Below are 18330 nucleotides of genomic sequence, written 5' to 3'. Positions count from 1 at the left end.
CCCACTTGACAGCTCTTTGAGTGGAGGCCCAATTAAGCAACTCTCATGGTCCCACAGCCAGTTTGTGGTAGAAGCCATTGACTCCAAAGCCTGTGCTTGGACCACTGCCCGGGGCTCTGAAGATGCTTGTCAAGGGGTCCCTACATCTGTCCCCATCCTGCAGCTCTCTGTCCCACTGGATGGAATGCTCAGTAGCAGTAGCTCCCACAGTGCCAGTAGCCATCTAGCACATGGACCTAGGCAACAGAGGCTCCTCCAAAGATAGGCCCACATTCTCATCTCCAGAACTTGTTTGCCTGATCTTTGGTCAATGGGCCTTTCCAGAGGTGGTTGATGTGGGCTGTAAAGTGACCTTCACTGAGGAACTGGCACCTCCCTCCTCCGATGAACAGGGGAGGGAACTGTCACCTTGTTCTGGGAAAGAATCCATTGCAGCTTCTCATTCAATAAGGAGCATCCTTCTGTCCACAGAGAATCCTGAAAGCTCATCCTGAGATGGGGCCACAGACAGGCAGCTTTGGGCCAGTTTCTTTGAACACTGCCATGTGTGAATCAAAGGTGGCAATCATTTCCTTGGTTGACAAAGGGGAATGGGCCATTTACTGCATTCTTCACATTATGCTAAGTTAAGTGCTTCAATCTGAACTTTAATATGTGTTTGTTTCCAGAGTAAATGGCTCAGTGTATGGGATCCTACAAGTGGGACTTTGGCATCAACAACAGCAATGGTCTGGCTGGGACCCAGCAAATCACCTGGCAAGTGGTATACCCAATCGAGGACTTCATGAGTGAGCTGGTAATTTCTGAGATCTTTATCAGCCATACCACCTTTGTGGGCATCGTCCCTCTTGCAATGGTACACAATTATGGCTTTAGGAGAAGAGGAACAGAGAAGTTTTCTCTATATACTTTGATTACTCTAATGTCATGAAGCAGAATGTCATCTGTTCTCTCGCATTCACTTGGTACATGTTGTTTAAACAAGAAAAATATTCTTAAATTGCATTTCCTTTATCTGCTTTCCATGGTGCCTCCTGGAAACTATGTAGGTCTGTGTGTAAATCCTTTTCATTTTTGGAGACTGTGGAGTGGTTTCTTGGGGAGCCTGCATGCTTTATTGTCTCCATTTTTGTGCATGTCAGGACCATGTGATGTGCTGAGGGAAGATAGTTTTATTGAAATGTATGGTAGGGTGTGTGTTGGGACAGAGTTCTGTGTGCCCAGTTACCAGCCCCTCATCAATTGGCTTTGCTTTGAGAGTCCCCAGATGGGCTGGGATTGGCAAACTTTGAAATGGAGGTGGACCAAAAGAATCTTGTTGGCAACTGCCCAGATGAACTTATTCAGGATCCCAGAGCCCACGAAACTGCCTGTGGTTTTGCTGCATGGGTCAGAAAGCAGCTGGGATTTTCCCTGTGTTTCACTGAAACTCGTTTCACAACTAAGGCCCAGGGACCACACTTGAGGATGGAGTCATTGATGATATTCCAGTTCATAAAAAGGAGGGTGCTGAGGGTCTGTGGGAGGGCCATGCACTCCATACTCTTCTGTCCTGGAAATTATCAAGTAAATTCTGCACTGAGTTGAACTTCCTGCCGGGATCTCACACACAGCTATTCTGGGGAAATCTGTGGCTGCTTTGGATCATTTCTCACTCAAGTTCGATACCAGAGTTGAGCCAATTGCAGATGAAAGCCCTGCTCACTAATTAATTTACTGTTATTCCCCCATCTTAAGGTCCTTGTATGTGCCCTTTGCCTGAAACACATGTTCTCTGCCTCTCCCTGGGTTTGGTTCCTTTCCTGGACCTTGGCTGCTAGAGAGGCACCTTCCCTGATCACACTGGTTTGTGCAGCCCTCAGCCACTCCCTGCTCTTCTGTTTCTGTCCATGTCTTCCTATTTCATGATCTTCAAATATTTCACCACTTGCCATATCTGGAGTCATCTACTGACTCTCTCCCCAGAAGATGAGATCCTAGTCAGTTTCATTCACCCCTGTCTCTGTGGCACCTATAGAAAGGCCTGGCACAGTTGATGGTTGTCGAATAAATGAATGGAGCCTGTGCTTGAATCCAAGTTCCAGGGCATTGAGGTTTTGAAAATTCTGTGATACTGTCAGCAGTGATCCACATTTTGGTGTGGTGGAGGCATGACTTTGTAGGAAATCAGCTGCTAAGGAACAGAGGTGGCTGGTGTGTGTTTCAGGGAGAAATGAGGCATCCTTACAGCCCTCTCCCTGGGAGCTCTCCTGCAGATTCTCCAGCTCAACCTAGCTTGGGCCACAGTTGGGGAATATCTTCACTCAAGTCCTTGCCCTTTGTCCAATGTTTCATCTCTAGCCCTGAATTCCCTATGGTGCCAAAGCCTCCTGAAACTTACGAGGGTGGAATTCAGCAGAGAGCTTCATGTCTCTTCTAGAGAAGGCACCAATTTCTAGAGTTGCTGGGGAGCAAGATGTGTTTACCTGTCAGGGCCTGGGACCAGAGCAGGAGTGGAGAACAGGGCTGGGCAAGTGCAGAGAACAGGATGAATCCAGCCTGGTGCCTGATTTGTACATATAGTTGTATTGAAATCCAGCCATGATCATTGTCAGAGTCTATGGCTGCTTGGATCATGATGCTGGTGGATTTGAGGATTTGCAACAGAGAGTATCTTTGGCTGAACTTTAATTTTAGCATGTTGTAATAATGTGTGAGGAGGCAGGTGAGGAGAGGGCTGCTGTCCTGTTGCTGTTAGGCAACATTGTTCTTGACTCTCAGCATTTTTTATTACTAAACAAGACTTTGCCAAAAGCACTCCAGCCCTCTTTGACCAGTGATCACATTGTCTTTCATTGGGTCACATGACTCAGGTGCTGGGATATTTGAGATGTCACTCACAGGGTCATGTCCCAGGGTGGGGACAGAGCAGAACTCGGGGGAAGAGCTGCCAACAACTTCATGGCTGTGAATGAAGGGCTCGGTGACACTAGTGGCCTTTGGTCAAGATGCAGGTCAGCTAGACAGTCTTTTACAAGCATTGCCTCTGTCCCCAGAAGGCTATCAGTTTCTTGGTGACTGGAGCAGAGGCCTGTGGATAGAGCTGGATGCTACCCCCATGGGTGGATGCCTGCAGCTTGGGTGAGGTGCACTCTCTGTCACCGACCTCATCATCCTGTTTCCTCCCTGCTGGTGCAGACTGAGTGTCTTGAGGCCACACAAGGCCATGATTCTGCTGTGTGCTCTTTGTCTAGTGGCTATTAACACCACTACCTGGCTGATCTTTACTCAGGGGCACTCATTGTGTGGCTATCTGCGGTTGGAAAGTGCTGTGGACAAAGGGAAGTGGTGTCTGGTGTAATCACGCTCAGGACCCCAGTTATTTAGTGGAGTTTTATGAGGATTAAGTGAGACATTACAGGTAGTCTTTGTACACTGGCCTGCATATTGCATGCAGTTAATAATATTTAGTTTTTGTTATTTTCATCCAATATCCTCATCACACTCACCTACTTACAGGTAAAAGTGCCATTTCAAACTGTCAAGGTCAATGTGTGTTCAATGAGCTCACATTACACATGGCCAAAAATAACCACTCTTGTTAGGGGAACCACAAGCTTGTGCAGCTGGTGTTCACATTTGCAGCAGAGTGGGTGCCACGTGGGTACCACATGGGTGCTATGCCGGTGCCCAGCTGAGCATCTTTCCAGCACATGGCTGTAGTGAGCGTGCTTCCTGAACCCACATCTGCTGTGGGCCCAGCTGGATTTAGACACTGTGCCTCTGCCCAGCATACACTAAAAGACACCAGTGTACAAGGCTGCCTCCAAGAGGGCCAGCTGGGGTAAGCTGAGTGCAAGAGAAGGGACAGGCCATCAAGGTGTTTGGTTCAGCCAAACGGCATCTTTGTCAAGAACATTTATCGATTTCTAATTTTTGAAGGTGAAAGGAAGGAATGGACTCAGAGGAGGGAGTTCAGGAAAGAGAGAAGTGGGTGGTGACAGTCAGAGGCACCACCCCAAAGGGTTTGGGCGCTCGTGTGTAGAGATTCGAGGATGTGTTCCTCAGGGCTGTGTCAATAGCAGTAATATTTATGATCCACCCACAAAACAGCCATTGTGTGGCCCATACATCAAGGGCTTCTATCCTGGGAGCATTCAATTTTGTGGGCCATGAGGCCTGAGTGACAACTTTAGGAGTGATTATGCGAGGGACTCCAGGTTCTTTTTGACACCATATTTAAGGTGGTGAATCATCAGGACAGCCTGTCTGGAGACAATGTTTTCTGAAAAACCAAAAGACCCATTTGACTGTTGGCAGGTGAACTAGGCTTTTTATCATGGCATGGAGCCGTGGCCATGGGAGCTGTCCATGAGCACTGTGGCTTCCAGAAGCCTTCCACAAGCCTTCTATTTTTGTTTGGAAATGAATGAGAGTTCCTGCCAACAAATGGCCTTGCCAGTCTCGGTGCTTGACCTCGGGGGAGAGCCCTTCCCCACATCTGGGGACCAGGGAGATGTCTGTGCTCTCACTAAGACAAGCTGATCAGTTCCTGTCTGACTCACTCTCTGATGAAACTGTGCCTTCAGCAGTTCTCCCTGGGTTGTCCCATCTGCAAAAGGGTCACATGGACTCTGCAGTGTTGTGTTACCAGTTATTGTGAAGGCGAGACACAAGAAAAAACCTACACAAATGCCACATAATGCACGTATGGGAAATGCTAATGCTAATGCTTTTTAGTTTTGCTTAAAGAGGGAATACACAAGAGCAGTGGTGGCATTCAGAATGTTTCCTAATGAGTGGCACAGGCTCTGACCAGCTAGAATAGGTGTGACTTGTAAATAATCACAATGATTCTGCCCTTTCCTTGGCCCACCAGCTGCATGCCAGCTTCAAAGCACACTGCAAGTGCCCTCATGCCCCAGGCTTGACTGGCTCACTGCAGAGCCCAGAGAACTCATTTCTAAATTCCAGTGGTCAAAATGGCTTTTTTAAAAAAAATCTGCTTTGATTTTTTCTTTTTCCAGAAGGGAATCATGTGTGACTGTCCCTAATATACCCACTAGATGATACTTACATGGCAGGTTTTGGTCACAGATGTGCAGTTCTCCCCTCCTCAGAGGGCTCCAGAACACCTGTGGCCAACTGGCTTTGACTAGTCTCCCCTGAGAGTGAGCAGAGAGGCTCCCTTCTGTCACCCGCCTGGTCCAGCCAGCACCTGGCACCTGGCAGGCTGGAAAGGTACTGCTTCCCTTCTCTACACTACTGCAGGCCCCACAGCTAGATGGACGCCTAGTGGACTTTTCCCCTCAAAAGTCTGTAATATTTTTATTTCTAAGGATTGGTGCTCATTATAAAAATTTTAAGCTACAAATGGAGAAATCAAAATCCCAGCACCCCTAGTATGACTCCCATTCCAAATGGCTCATCTAAGTCAATGCTGGGCAGAGACAGCTGGCTGGACAGAGTTGGGGGTGAACATCACACCCTGTAGGCGTGAGCTCCTGCTCTGCCTGCTAGGATTCCATGAGATGTCAATTCCCCATTCCCTTCTACTTAATAGGAGCCAAGAAATCTATTGTGAGATTCTTGCACTTCAAAAAGCATCAACCACCACAAGGTACTGATTTTTGATAGAACAAAAACAATCTATATTTTGCCTAGAAAATCTCAGTTCACCTCCAAAAGAAACACATAGGACAAAAGTGAAGACTAAGAGAAAGTTATTTCAAGAAAATGGAAACAAAAATTAAACAGAAGTAGGTATTCTTATATCACAAAATTTACACCTTAATACCAAGGGATTCTCCTGCCTTAGCCACATGAAGTGCTGGGATTACATGTGTGCACCACCATACCCAGCTGACTTTAGTTTTTAATGCAGTTGGAATTTAATCAAATTATGCAAAAAATCTTTTAATTGTTCAATCATATCCAGTTTCCCCAATAATCAAAATGTTAATTTCTTCTGATTTTAATGTTATTGTTTTATTATATGAAGCTTTAAAATCAGATTTTTCTTATTTCACCTGATTTATAGGTTAGTGTTATTATCCCTAAATAATCACTGTTATTTACTTATAACATATTTTTATATAAATGCATATTTCTTTAAAGCATAGTATTAAGATGTATAAAGATTAATAAAATCATACTACTACTTCTACTACTAATAATAATAATGTGCAAAAAAATGCAAACCTTAAAGAGTAAATAGTATTTGTCAGGAGGGTAGATATTGTCACAGGTAAGAAACCTAAGCCTCTTCAGACCATTTAATTATTTGATTCTGCACATGCCATATCAATTAGATTTACATATTCATTTAATTTTCAACTCTCAAAGAGTTGTGGTACAAATCTATTTAGTACAAGATAACAAAAATAGAAGACAGTAAGACAGGAAGAAATGTCAGACAGCACAAGTAGTAAACAATAACTCAAATGACACTAGTAAATATTCACCTGTCAAGAACCACCTTAATGGCATAAATTCTCAAGACATAAAGTTCTATAATAGTTAGAACAAAACAAAATCTATATCTTGCCTATAAGAATCTCATTTCACCTCTAAAAAAACACATAGGATAAAAGTGAAGATTAAGAGAAAGATATCTCAAGAAAATGGAAATAAAAATTCTAAGTAACTTTTCTTATATTACAAAAAACTAGACCTTAATACCAAAAGTAAAAATAGAAAAAAAAGTCATTATATAATGACAAATGGTTTTAATTAAGCAAGAAACCATCATAAGTATAAATATAAAATCACATAATACTACAACACATAGACATAAGACAGACACTACTTTATCTAAAGGGAGAGAGAGACTTCAATGCATATTAATAGAGGACTTCTAATAACAGTGTTTGAAAAAATGGATGGATTTTTCATCCAAAACATCAAAAAAGAGACACAGGAATTGGTTAGCAAAGTTGTTATGTGTAAAATATATATGCCGTGTTCCAAGAAAAATAAATTTGTCTATTAAAAAAAAGAAATATAAGGACAGCATTCCTCTGGTGAGCAGACACCCAGGAGGTAACAGGCACCCTGTTTCCTATGTTTGGAATATTAAGCAGTTTCTTTCAGAAACTAGCAAGATAACTAATACATGTTCAATACCTAGCTGTTGTGGCAATGCCTTGCATGAGGAAGCTCTTTGCTAGAATCTTATTAGCCTCAACCTTGACTTTAGGAACTTAGCTCCTGGGGGTACTCTCTTTTTAGACAACCACAGTGTTTTGTCAAGCTCTGCTGCACCTAAAGCTGTCCACATAATAGTAACTTTAAACAATGGACTTTAAACAATGGACCTAACATTGCACATTGCAACCTTAATAGATAACTAACAAAGAAGCTGTATAATGTTGCTAAATCTGTAGCCTAATGGCACAATGAACAATAATGTAATACTGAATCCAGTGACCTAATGTAACCTACTACTATAAGTAAAGCTGGCAGCTTGGACAAGGAGAATTTCTGCCATTCTGTCATTCTGCCTCTGCACCTTGCTTCTGTTACTTCTTCTTTATTTACACAGGATTTAAAGTACACTGCAGAGCAGATGGACTCAACAGAACTTAAAAAAAAAAAAAAAACAAGACAAATTCTTCACAACAGTACCAACAACATTCTCCAGAATAGACACTAGGTTAAGTCATAAAACAAACCTTAACAAATTTTAGAAACTAAAAAATCATTTCAAATATTTTTTGTTCTGAACACAATGGAATAAAACTGTAAACCTACAAAAGGAGGAACTTCAGAATCATCCTGTGTGTCTGCAAATAGAATGGAAAATTTTAAAAATTCTTAAGAAAAAAATTATGATAGAAACACAAAATGGAAAACCCTATAGCATAGAGCAGGGGCAATTTAAAGAAGATTAGATCAGTACATACCTACATCAAAAAAGAAAGCAACCAAGATTTCCACTTCAAGGAGGTAGAAAATCAAGAACAAGCCAGACCCAAAACTAGTAGAAAAAAAAATACTAAACATCAGAGAAGAGGTAAATAAAATTAAGACTAAAATATTATTTTAAAAATATCAACAACAGAAAGTATGTATGTATGTATGTATGTATTTATTTATTTATTTATTCGCTAGGCTTGAACTCAGAAGCAACCACTCACTGAGAGATGTCTTCAGCTCTAGTTTGTTTTTTTATGGAAAGAAAGGGTCTCATGGAGTGGCTCAGTGCCTTACTTTTGCTCAGGCTGGCTTTGAACTTGTCTTCCTCTTGCCTCACCTTGAGGATCTAAACTATTCATGTCAGTGGTTAAGAGCACAGCTTTGCCATTGAACTCACTTAAGCAGAGGGAAGATCATGATATTGTATAATATGAGGATTCCCAGACATGACACCTGCGGACATATTCACATTGGCTTTGTCCGCAGAAAGGGCTCTGTTTGGTGCATGGTTTGGTTTCTTCTCCTTTTGGGGGAAAAGTTCTGCTGGAGTCTGAACCCAGAGCATCATTCATGCTAGGCAAGTGCTTCCCTGTGGAGCTGTGGCCCCAGCCCTCCTTCGCCTTCCTTGGTGAACAGAGAAAGGATCTGTGGGACTCCATTTTTATTGACTTACTGGGAAACTTTGAGTGCTCTGATTCTGTCTCTTCTGCAGATCCAGTTGAATGAGAAGGTGCTGTGGGTGGCCATCCCCTTCTTCATCTTCTTAGTCTTCTGTGCTGGTGTTGGAGCATGGGGAAGAGGGGGGACACACGTGCCAGTCTTTTGGTTTCTGCTTGTTTCCAGATCTTCTTTTTGGTATTATGGCCTCAGATTCTGCGAACCCTTTCTACTGGATGTGAGGGATTCTGGCCTCCAACAGAGGGAGGCTCAGACTCACTCTGCCTCTTTTCTACTGGACCAGCACCATTTAGTTGAATGACAGCCTTTTGGTGGAGCTCAGAGGATGGGCAGCTCTGTGGCCTGGAAAGTCTGCATGTGCCATGTCGAATAGCCTGATCAACAGTGCATTCAGCTTGGGCAACACCATCTTCTTTGGAGTTGGGTTTGAATGCAATACAAAACCTGGATGAACAAGATAAGTCTCTGCTTGAGAATTTCTGAAAACTAGAAAAAACTAGAGTGTTTGAAATCCCTGAAATGAGATGGTGAGTCCACCTAGAATATTCTCTAGAACTTTTCATTGGTTTCTAAGCTATGTCTTTTTCATATCTACGGGTGAAATATACGGATCAAAACCACGAGTGACAGTGGAGGGTCGATTCTAACCAGTCACTGGTGGGTCTGGAAATGATTTTCTTGTGTATGTTGATGGTACATTTAATGGACATGGTTTAAAAATGGGGTTCCAATGAGGTTCCAGTCACTCAGAATCAGAGCTCATCTGAACATGATGGAAAGGGAAGGTTGATTCCCAACTAGATCCAATTGTGCCAGCCCCATCTGCAGACTCAGAAAATGATTGGAATGTTCTCCAGTTTTATGAACTGATGAAGGACGGGACTCTCTGACCTCTGTCCAGCCAGAATGGATCTGTCCATGGGGATGGGAATGCAGCAGGCTCTTGAGGGGTATGTGACTTTCCAAACAGAATGACACGGGGTCTGACAGGCTCAACAGAGGGACTCAGTTGTGTTCTAATCTTTGGTTTGGGGGAGTTATTCTATAATTGCTGTAAGAAACGTGAAGCCCATCCTGTGGAGAAGGGGGTCGCATGCAATTCTGTAGGTTCATTTTATTAAATGATGTCTTGCTTTCCTGGGCTCACAGGGGCTTTGTGGCTGCCCCTTTCCTTATGCACATTCAAGTAGCTGGGTATCTCTGCAATTGTCACCTTGGGCCTCATCATGCACTCTTGGCTAGTGCCAAGATGATTGAAGTGGGTGACACCCCAAAAGACCAAGCCCTCTTCAATGGAGCCAAGAAATATAAGAAAGATCAAGGGTACAGTTCTGATGTCTGGTTGACAATTTGAATTGGCCCTAAAATTAGGAGCATTAAAACAGCCCAGTTTGGCCTGTGTGCTTGGCCTGCCAACCCTGTAGGTGCTCCATGGCCTGTTAATGAGAGAGCACTTCTGGGAGGTGCTGGGTATGGGGGAAGGCCAGGCAGGGCAAGGGAGGGCAGGAATGCCCCAGAGGATGAAATTGAAGGATCAGGGCATGGAGGTCACCCCTTCACCAGCCATGATTTCCATACCTCGTGAAGGAGGTGACATCTACTTCAGAGATGTTATAAGAATTTAATCAAAGCCTGGTGCTGTGGAGAATGCCTGTAATTTCAGCAACTCTGGAGGCTGAGGTAGGAGTATCGCCAGTTGGAGGCCAGTCTCAGCAACTTAGTGAGGCCATAAGCAACTCAGTGAGACCCTGTCTGTAAATAAAATTAAAAAATGGCTGGGGAAGGTGCTCAGGGGTGAAGCACTTTTGCTCAGTCCTCAGTACTAAAAAAAAAATGATTAAACTGAAGAATACTCTCACAGTGCCTAGCACATGGTAGTTATTTAGCAAGTTCTATTTTTTTTCCTTCACTTAAAACGATTTAATGAGCAGAACAGTGATCCTCTCAGTCCAGCTCTGCTGTTGATTAGTTTTGTGATGTGGAAGAAATTTAGATAATAGTTCTGCAGTCTCAGTTTCTATGTGCTGTTAAACTAGGTTAAGAATATTGGCCATTTCAAATGATAGGCAGTCCCAATAATGGGGACCAGCCTCAGAGTCAGCCAAGACTAGCCTCTGTTAACTGGAATGTATTATTTAGAAAACAATGATTACAGTTTTCTACTCTGCCATCTTCCATACCGCATGCCTTAGAGCTCTTAAGTTAGAAGGTTAAATAATTGAGTGAGAAATCCATCTAACTTAAATTTGTGAGTTTCAGACACAAATCAAGATTGTAGAATATATTTATGTATTAATGTATTAATCATTAATGAATTAAGTAATGCATTATTAAATAATAGTACTTCATTTATTATTCAATGTCTTAAATTAATGAATCATTCTTCTGAAGCACTAATAACTGGTTTTCTTTTTTAAATTTTTTATTTTGGACATTTTAAAATATACTTGGCTTAGTGCAGTGGTGCACTCCTCTAATCCCAGCAGCTCGGGAGGCTGAGGCAGGAGGATTGTGAGTTCAAATCCAGCCTCAGCAACAGCGAGCCCCTAAGCATCTCAGTGAGACCCTGTCTCTAAATAAACCACAAAATAGGGCTGGGGATGGGGCTCAGTGGTTGAGTACCCCTGAGTTCAATCCCTGGTACCAAAAGCAAAACAAACAAAAAAAAAATTTGCAGTATTTTTCTAAAGCCCAAATCAGGTGTTTTTTTCTCTTTCTCTCTTTGTTTTTAATATTATTTTTTTGCAAACCTGGAAATGGAAATCAGTGTCTCTACCACTGAGCTACAGACCCAGAAGTTTTCTCTTTATGCTTGATAATTTTTAAAAATGTTTTTCCATCTTAAAAATTCAAGATCATTTTTTACAAAAAAGAATTTAGGATGACTGGGCTGAGGTTTAGTAGAGCACTTGCCTACCATCAGCAAGGCCCTGGGCTCAATCCCTAAAGTACAAAAAAACCCAAAGGTGCTTTCACTAGATAGCCTCTGAGTTCTCATGTACTTTGACATGTGACAGTTGGACAATCCTTACCAAGTCCCCGGGTGCAGTGTCAGTATTTGTCATCTGTGTTCCTGTCACACTCTGCTAAGGGTTCTCTTGGGATCCTAGTGTTTGGCATGATTGTTAGCATTGGCCAGTCCATAATGGATTTGATGACGGGCATGGATAGGGACGCCTCAAAGATGAGCGCTGTGATCTGCCTGCTGATCACCACTCAGGTGAACCCCCAATTGCACGCCACTTCCTGCACCATCCCTCTTTCTCATCAGCAGTACTCAGCAAGAGATGGGGCCAGGCCAGGCTCAGGTCTGGGCTCAGGATTAGAGACTGGCCTGAGCAGGGTGAAGCCTCGAATTGGAGGCTGGACACCGCCCCAAAAGAAATCAATCATATAAAGACACTGAGCCCATCTACAACGAGAAATATTGAAATCAATAAAGGCATGCTGTCCACCTGCACACCCCAAACAATTAAGAAACAAAAACAAAAAAATGTAGGGGTTGGGGCTAGGACTCGGTGGTAGAGGCTCAACTGTCATGCACGAGGCCTTCGGCTCCATCCTCAGCACCCCATAAAAATTAAATAAAGATGTTGTGTCCATCTCCAACTAAAAAATAGATTTAAAAAAATAAAGAATCGAAAGACCCTGGCTTTGTCTTCTGAATTTCCATGAGGAAGATTGAGAAGGGTCTCTTATTTGGCCTTCATAGCAGAGAGCCCAGTCATTTGCATGAAATGACCATGTTAAACATTCAGAAGGCTCCTAAGGCCCTCACCCTGACTTTGCTGTGACCCACCTTTCATTCCTGACACTTGTCAGGCAGGTGATGTTAAGCACCAGGAGCTTCTGTGGGTGCTAAGAATACAAAGGGAGATAACATAAGACATGGGAGCGTCAGTGTCATCCCAGGGTCCCGGGTCAGAGTAGAGCAGAGAAGGAAGATGGGGTGACTGGGGAAGAGTGTTATGGGCCCGTCTAGAGAACCCGGCAGGTGCAAAGGCCCTGGGGCAGAGATGAGCTGGTGTGTTTGAGGGTTGGCGTGTGGCTCAGTGGAGCAAGTTAGGGGCGTTCAGAGAGGTCATTGGTAGCAAGAGCAGCCAGGAAAAGTCCCTCCTTTCTCTCCCCTGGGTTCACTTCCTCCTTTACAAAATGCTCAAGCTTTAATGTCTCCAGATTCTTGACCACAGGGACATCAGCTGTTGATCCACACAGCCAGAGGTGGCAGGGAGAGGGGCTGTCAGAAGACCACCATGGGGATGCCAGGGGCCAGGGAAAGCTAGGATAGTGTTTCTGTCACAGACATCCTGTCCATGTGGTCTTCAGGACAGATGGCCTATCTGAGTTGCCATCCAGAAGGTGATGCGAGTCCTGCAGTCCCAACTCTGAGGTGACAGGAAAATGCTGTCCCAGAGAGAGACTGGAACATCTTAGTCCCCAGCCATTAGCCACTCTGCCCACAGATGCCATGTCTAGGGAAGCACTGGCATCAGGGGCCATGGTGACAGTGTTTCCCACTGTCCTTTTGTTCTAAAGTCATTCTCACACAATTTCTGAAGTGCTTGGACCTTGTCGCCCTCTGCTGCAGTGTCCTGGGATGATCTGTTTCCTGTTCCTCAGGCCAGGCTCCTTTCTGCCTGTTGCTGAGGCTGAGGCAGGAGGATCTCAACTTGGAGGTCAGGCTCAGCAACAGCAAGGCCTCAGCAACTCAGTGAGATGCTGTCTGTGAATGAAATACAAATAGGCTGGAATTGGGGTTCAGTGGCCGAGGGCCCGTGGGTTCCATCCCTGATGCCAAAAAAAAAATCCAAACAGTGACCCCATGACTGTGGTGCCGTGAGTCTACCAGTTGAATCTCCTGGCTGATTCTGTTCTCCTGACTCTGCTTTGGCCAGGAGGAGGCCTAAGACCCAGCGGGGTTCAGCCCTTTGTTCTTCCCTTCACATTTGGGTTCTTCTCTGCCAACAGGTATGGAATTGGAGCGTGCCATCATTGCACTATTTCATCTCTGTGCCACGTGCACAGACAAAGTCCAAGCAATTAGTGAGGCTTTCTCCTGCCAGAATCTCCCTGACCTCATGAACCTCATCACCTCCATCTTTGTCATTGCTGTGGTCATCCATTTCCAGGTGTGTCCAACGTGAGCCCAAGAAGTCTGCAATTATTTTTCTTTATTTTTTTTGGTACCAGGGATGGAACCCAGGGGCACTGAACCCCTGAGCCCCATCCCCAGACCTTTTCATATGTTATTTAGAGTCAGAGTCTTGCTGAGTTGCTGAGGCTGGCCTCCAAATTGTAGTCCTCCTACCTCAGCCTCCAGAGCTGCTGATGATGACAGGCCTGCACCACTGTCTCTGGCTTCGGCATAATTGTTTTTTTTTTTTCTTTTTTTTTTCTGTTTAGATATGAATGGCCATTGAGTGGACTTGAGTACATTTTGAAACCAGTTTTTCTGGTCTTTTTTCTGTGTGTGCCCCACACAGTGGTTGTGAGGGAAGCGGCAGGTGCTCTCCAGCAGTGTCAGAAGTCGGGTCCCCAGAGCTGTTGCCACTTCTTGTACCTCTGGACCATAGGGGACAGCAAGGCAGTGAAGAGTGCCCTGTTCTGTGTCCTCAGGGCTTCCAGATGGACCTGCCCATCAAGACTGCGCACTACCAGGGCCAGTACCACACCTACCCCTTTGAGCTCTTCTTCACCTCCAATGTCCCGATTGTCCTGCAGTCCGCCCTGGTCCCCACCTCTACATCATCTCCCAGATCCTGTCGGCTTGCTTCAGCGGGCACCTGCTCATCAGTCTGTTGGGCACCTGGTCTGTCAGTCAGATGTTCCCAAGGAGGCTCTCCTGGCTACAGAGTGGGTGTTGTTGCTCCGCATCTGTGCGTCTTGCTCCTGACCAAGTGTCTCACCCACAGATCTCCTCCCCTGTGTCCTTTCCCAAATTCTGTGCAGGAAGTTTTTTGTAACAAGGACTGAACCCAGGGTCCCTTGACTTCTGAGCCCTGTTCCACCCCTATTTAGACTCAGGGTCTCACTGAGCTGCTTAGGGCCTTCAACTTTCCATCCTCCTGCCTCAGCCTCCTGAGCTGTGGGGTGACAGGAATGTGCCATTGTGCCCGGCTGCAATCACAGTCTTTGATCTGCTCTGGGTTCATCTTGAAGCTCAGGTACAGTAGACGCAGCGTCCCAGACCTTCTGTTCCTTCTTCCAAGGACACGTCTTCTGGAGGCCCCGCCTGCACCTATGCAGTTTGTGGCCTGTGTTACTACCTATCTCTGCTGGAGTCCTTTGGCTCCGTGTTGGAGGACCCTGTCCATGTGGTAGTGTAACCTCATGTTCATGCTGGGATCTTTGCCTTCTTCTCTAAGATCTGGGTCGAGGTCTTGAGCTCATCTGCCAAGAATGTAAGTATGAACGCACGTTCTTAAAGTGGCATTCGGCTTGTTGCTTTGTCACAGTGGTGGTTTGTGACATGCAGATGGACCACCCACCTTGGTGAAACAGTTCAGAGCATTAAGGACAGATGGATGGAGCTCAACCATCAGCAGCAGGTCTGAGAACCTGAAGCCAGAGTGGAAAATCACACATTGTCTGGTCTCCTTATGGCACCTTGTTGGTCCAGGGACACTTAACCTCTGAGCCCTTGTTAGATTTCATCTGGAGACAGGGTCTCGCTGAACTGCTCAGGGCCTTGCTAAGTGGCTGAGGCTGGCCTCCAAATTGCGATCCTCCTGCCTCAGCCTCCCAAGCTGCTGGAATGACAGAGGTGCATCCCAGGATTTTGGGCATTTTTAAAGTCTTTGTAAAGATGTAGAGCTGCAGAAAGAGCCCTTTAAGTGTCCAGCATCTTGAGACCTTTCCCTCTGAAACCACCTCTGAACATATCCTCTGCTCTGTGCATCATGCAGGAGGTCAAGCAGCTGAAGGAGCAGCAGATGGTGATGTGGGGCCACCGGGAGACATCCATGGTGCATGAGCTCAACCAGTGAGTGCAGTACCCACCCCCAGTCAGCAGGTGCGGCTCCCGGGCCTCGAGCACCAGTGGACCTTGTGGTCTCCAGTGTCCATGTGTCTCATTCTCAGATCACAGGGTAGGCAAGGTCCCTGTGTCATTGGATATTTATGAACCTTCTAAGTACTGGATGCTGGGGACATGGAATAAGATGTCCAGCGCCCTCAGCAGGGAGCCAGGTGCATGCAGCCTAGTGACCCAGCATGGGGCTCTGTAGGGATGGTGCTGGCAGCAGGGGACCCTCACCTCTGCTCATGCTAGTGGGATGCTGCCCTAGGCATCCAGGAGCAGTGCCCAGGCTCTGAGCACAGAGTGGGGCTTTAGATGGATCTGAGCTGAAGCGCCAGGCTCTCTGAGGCATGCCTGGAGGCCAAGGCAAGAGGATGGCAAGGTGGAGGTCAACCTCAGGAACTCAGTGAGGCCCTGAGTAACTCAGTGAGACCCTCTCTCTAAATATAATACAAAAAAAGAGCTGGAGACAGGGCTCAGGGTTGGGGAACCCCTGGGTTAAATCCCCAAGACTGAAAAAAGACAGATGTTGGATGTGGCTGAGAGGCCAACAGAGCCATAGAGGGATGGTGGTGTTTGAAGCAGGGAGGTCAGTTCCAGCAGACAAGGCCACAGCAGAGAGGAGGCCAGAGACCAGATGTGCCAGGGTGGCCATCACCTTGGGGTGGAGAGAATGGAGGGTGGGGGAGGCCCCAGGGCACAGGTGTTTGGGGCAGAAAGAGCGCCCGTTGCAGCTGCACCTCATCCTGGATTGAAGGCTGCCCCCAACCTCCCTGGTGCCCTCTGCCATTTTCGCAGCTCTTCCTCTGCCACTCGGCAGCAGCCACCATGAAAAGGGCTGTGTCTACAAAGTCAGGTGGCAGCCCAGGTTCTCCTGTGGGTTCTCAATTGGTGACCTTTCCTGAAAGAATCAACCATGGGAAAAGCCACAGTTGCAAATTTTTGGTTGCTTATGAGTCCTTGGTAGGGACAGTGGCCATTTCGATAGACATCATCAGCATTTGGGTCTCATAACCAGCCCTCCAGCCCCCTTACTGAGGATCAGACTCAGGGTCACTTGACCCCTAAGCTACGTCCCCAGATCTTTTTATATTTTATTTAGAGACAGGGTCTCGCTAAGCTGCTTAGGGCCTTGCAAAGCAGTTGAGGGTGGCCTCCACCTTGTGATCTTCCTGCCTCAGCCTCCTGAGTTACTGGGGTGACAGGAATGGACCACTGTGTTCAGCAGCCTTTCAGTTTGGACTAGTCACAGTCCCCTAACAGGGACTAGGTCCCATAGCATTAGTGGGGTGTTAGCAGAGGATACTTAAGGGAGGTATTGGGGCCTCCTGAGGTTCTGGTCTCAGTCATGGGCAAGACTGGTGGCCAGGTTGGAGGCTCTGTGGTGGCCTGGGGCTGACCACCTGCCCTCCCCCAGGTACATCCCCATGGCAGCGGCCTCTGGGGGCCTGTGTCTTGGGGCCTCTCAGTCCTGGCTGCCTTCCTGGGCACCATCGGCTTGGGGACGGGGATCCTGTTGGCAGTCACCAACATCTCCCAGTCCTTTGAGATTTTCATCAAGGAGCCAAGTGAGTTGGGAAGCATGGGCACCCTGCTCTTCTGAGAGCCATGCCTATCCAAGGTCTTGGAAGACGACACTGGGCAGTGCCTCGGAAGGCTGTGGTGGCCGGGGGCAGCGGTGCTGTGTCGCATGGGGACCTTGTTGTCTGGCTGATGTCTGCCCCTCCTCTTCACCATGAGGCAGCCACCCTCAGCAGGGCTCCTCTCCTTCTTCTAGCATTGGCAGCTGCAGCCTTGACAGGGATGGGGAGCACTGTCCCCATTTTCTGTCTGACTTTGGTTTTGGCCTCCCCTCCCACCCTCAGTGATGTGTACAACCACCGTGGTGTCTCTGGTCTCCATGGTGGCTTTTTGACTGGGTTGGAAGCACAGAATATCTGTGTGTGGCCTTAGGATGGTCGGCCGTCGGCTCTCACCTCCTCTGGGGAAATGGACAGCATCACCAGCATGTCCTCAGCATCACTAGCAGTGGCACTCCCTTGGTGCAGACTGTTGCCGTGGGGGGCATTGGATCCCCTGGGCTCAGGATAAAACAGCTCCCTGCCCAGCAGTGGGCAGCTGCTCTCCCACCAAGTGTCCAGATGAGCCTTATGCTGGGACAGAGCCAGGACTGCCATCCCTGCCGCCTCACGGCCAACTTGTGGCCAGGCAGCTTTGTCCTCATCTGGGGGAGGCCTGGGGTTGCCACCTCCACACTTGCCTGGCCGAGCTCGTTGCCCTCAGGGGACCACCCTGCCAAGTCCAATTGTCCAAACTCCAGTCAGCCTTGGTGGATCCTCACTGCGCAGCTGCCCCTGCGTCCCTGGGAAGGGATGTCTTTTGTTTCTCCCTGTGTTTCTAGAATGTTCTGACTGTACCTAGGGACCAAATGCTAGTAAAGGGACAGTGGGATGCCACCAGCTCTCTAGGCCTCCACCACATTCAGCCTCCATCGCACTCAGAGGCCAGGAGGGGAGGTTCAGGCTCAGGGCCTGAGCTCAAAGTCAGGGACTCGGGGTCCATGGGAAGATACTCTGGTGTCTGAGACAGAAAGACAATGTTGTCTGAAGTGACAGGTGACATAGACATGAAGCTGGTGAACTTTCCAGAGTTCTCAGATGCCCCTCTCAGACTCAGCTGTAGGCTTCCTCGGGAGGGTGCCCCAATTCTGCACGGGCCCTTTCATGGCTCAGTAGGGG

The 18330-nt window shown here is 46.6% G+C and overlaps 1 pseudogene; it reads left to right on the top strand.

Moving 5' to 3' along the window:
• Positions 1-673: 673 nt before the first annotated feature.
• Positions 674-17195, top strand: LOC143410574 (protein transport protein Sec61 subunit alpha-like; annotated as a pseudogene).
• The last annotated feature ends 1135 nt before the right edge of the window (positions 17196-18330 follow it).

Source organism: Callospermophilus lateralis, chromosome 11, assembly GCF_048772815.1.
Source record: "Callospermophilus lateralis isolate mCalLat2 chromosome 11, mCalLat2.hap1, whole genome shotgun sequence".
Classification (NCBI taxonomy): Eukaryota; Metazoa; Chordata; class Mammalia; order Rodentia; family Sciuridae; genus Callospermophilus; species Callospermophilus lateralis.
The sequence above is the reverse complement of the archived record's forward strand: the minus strand, read 5'-3'. Positions and strand labels throughout refer to the sequence as shown.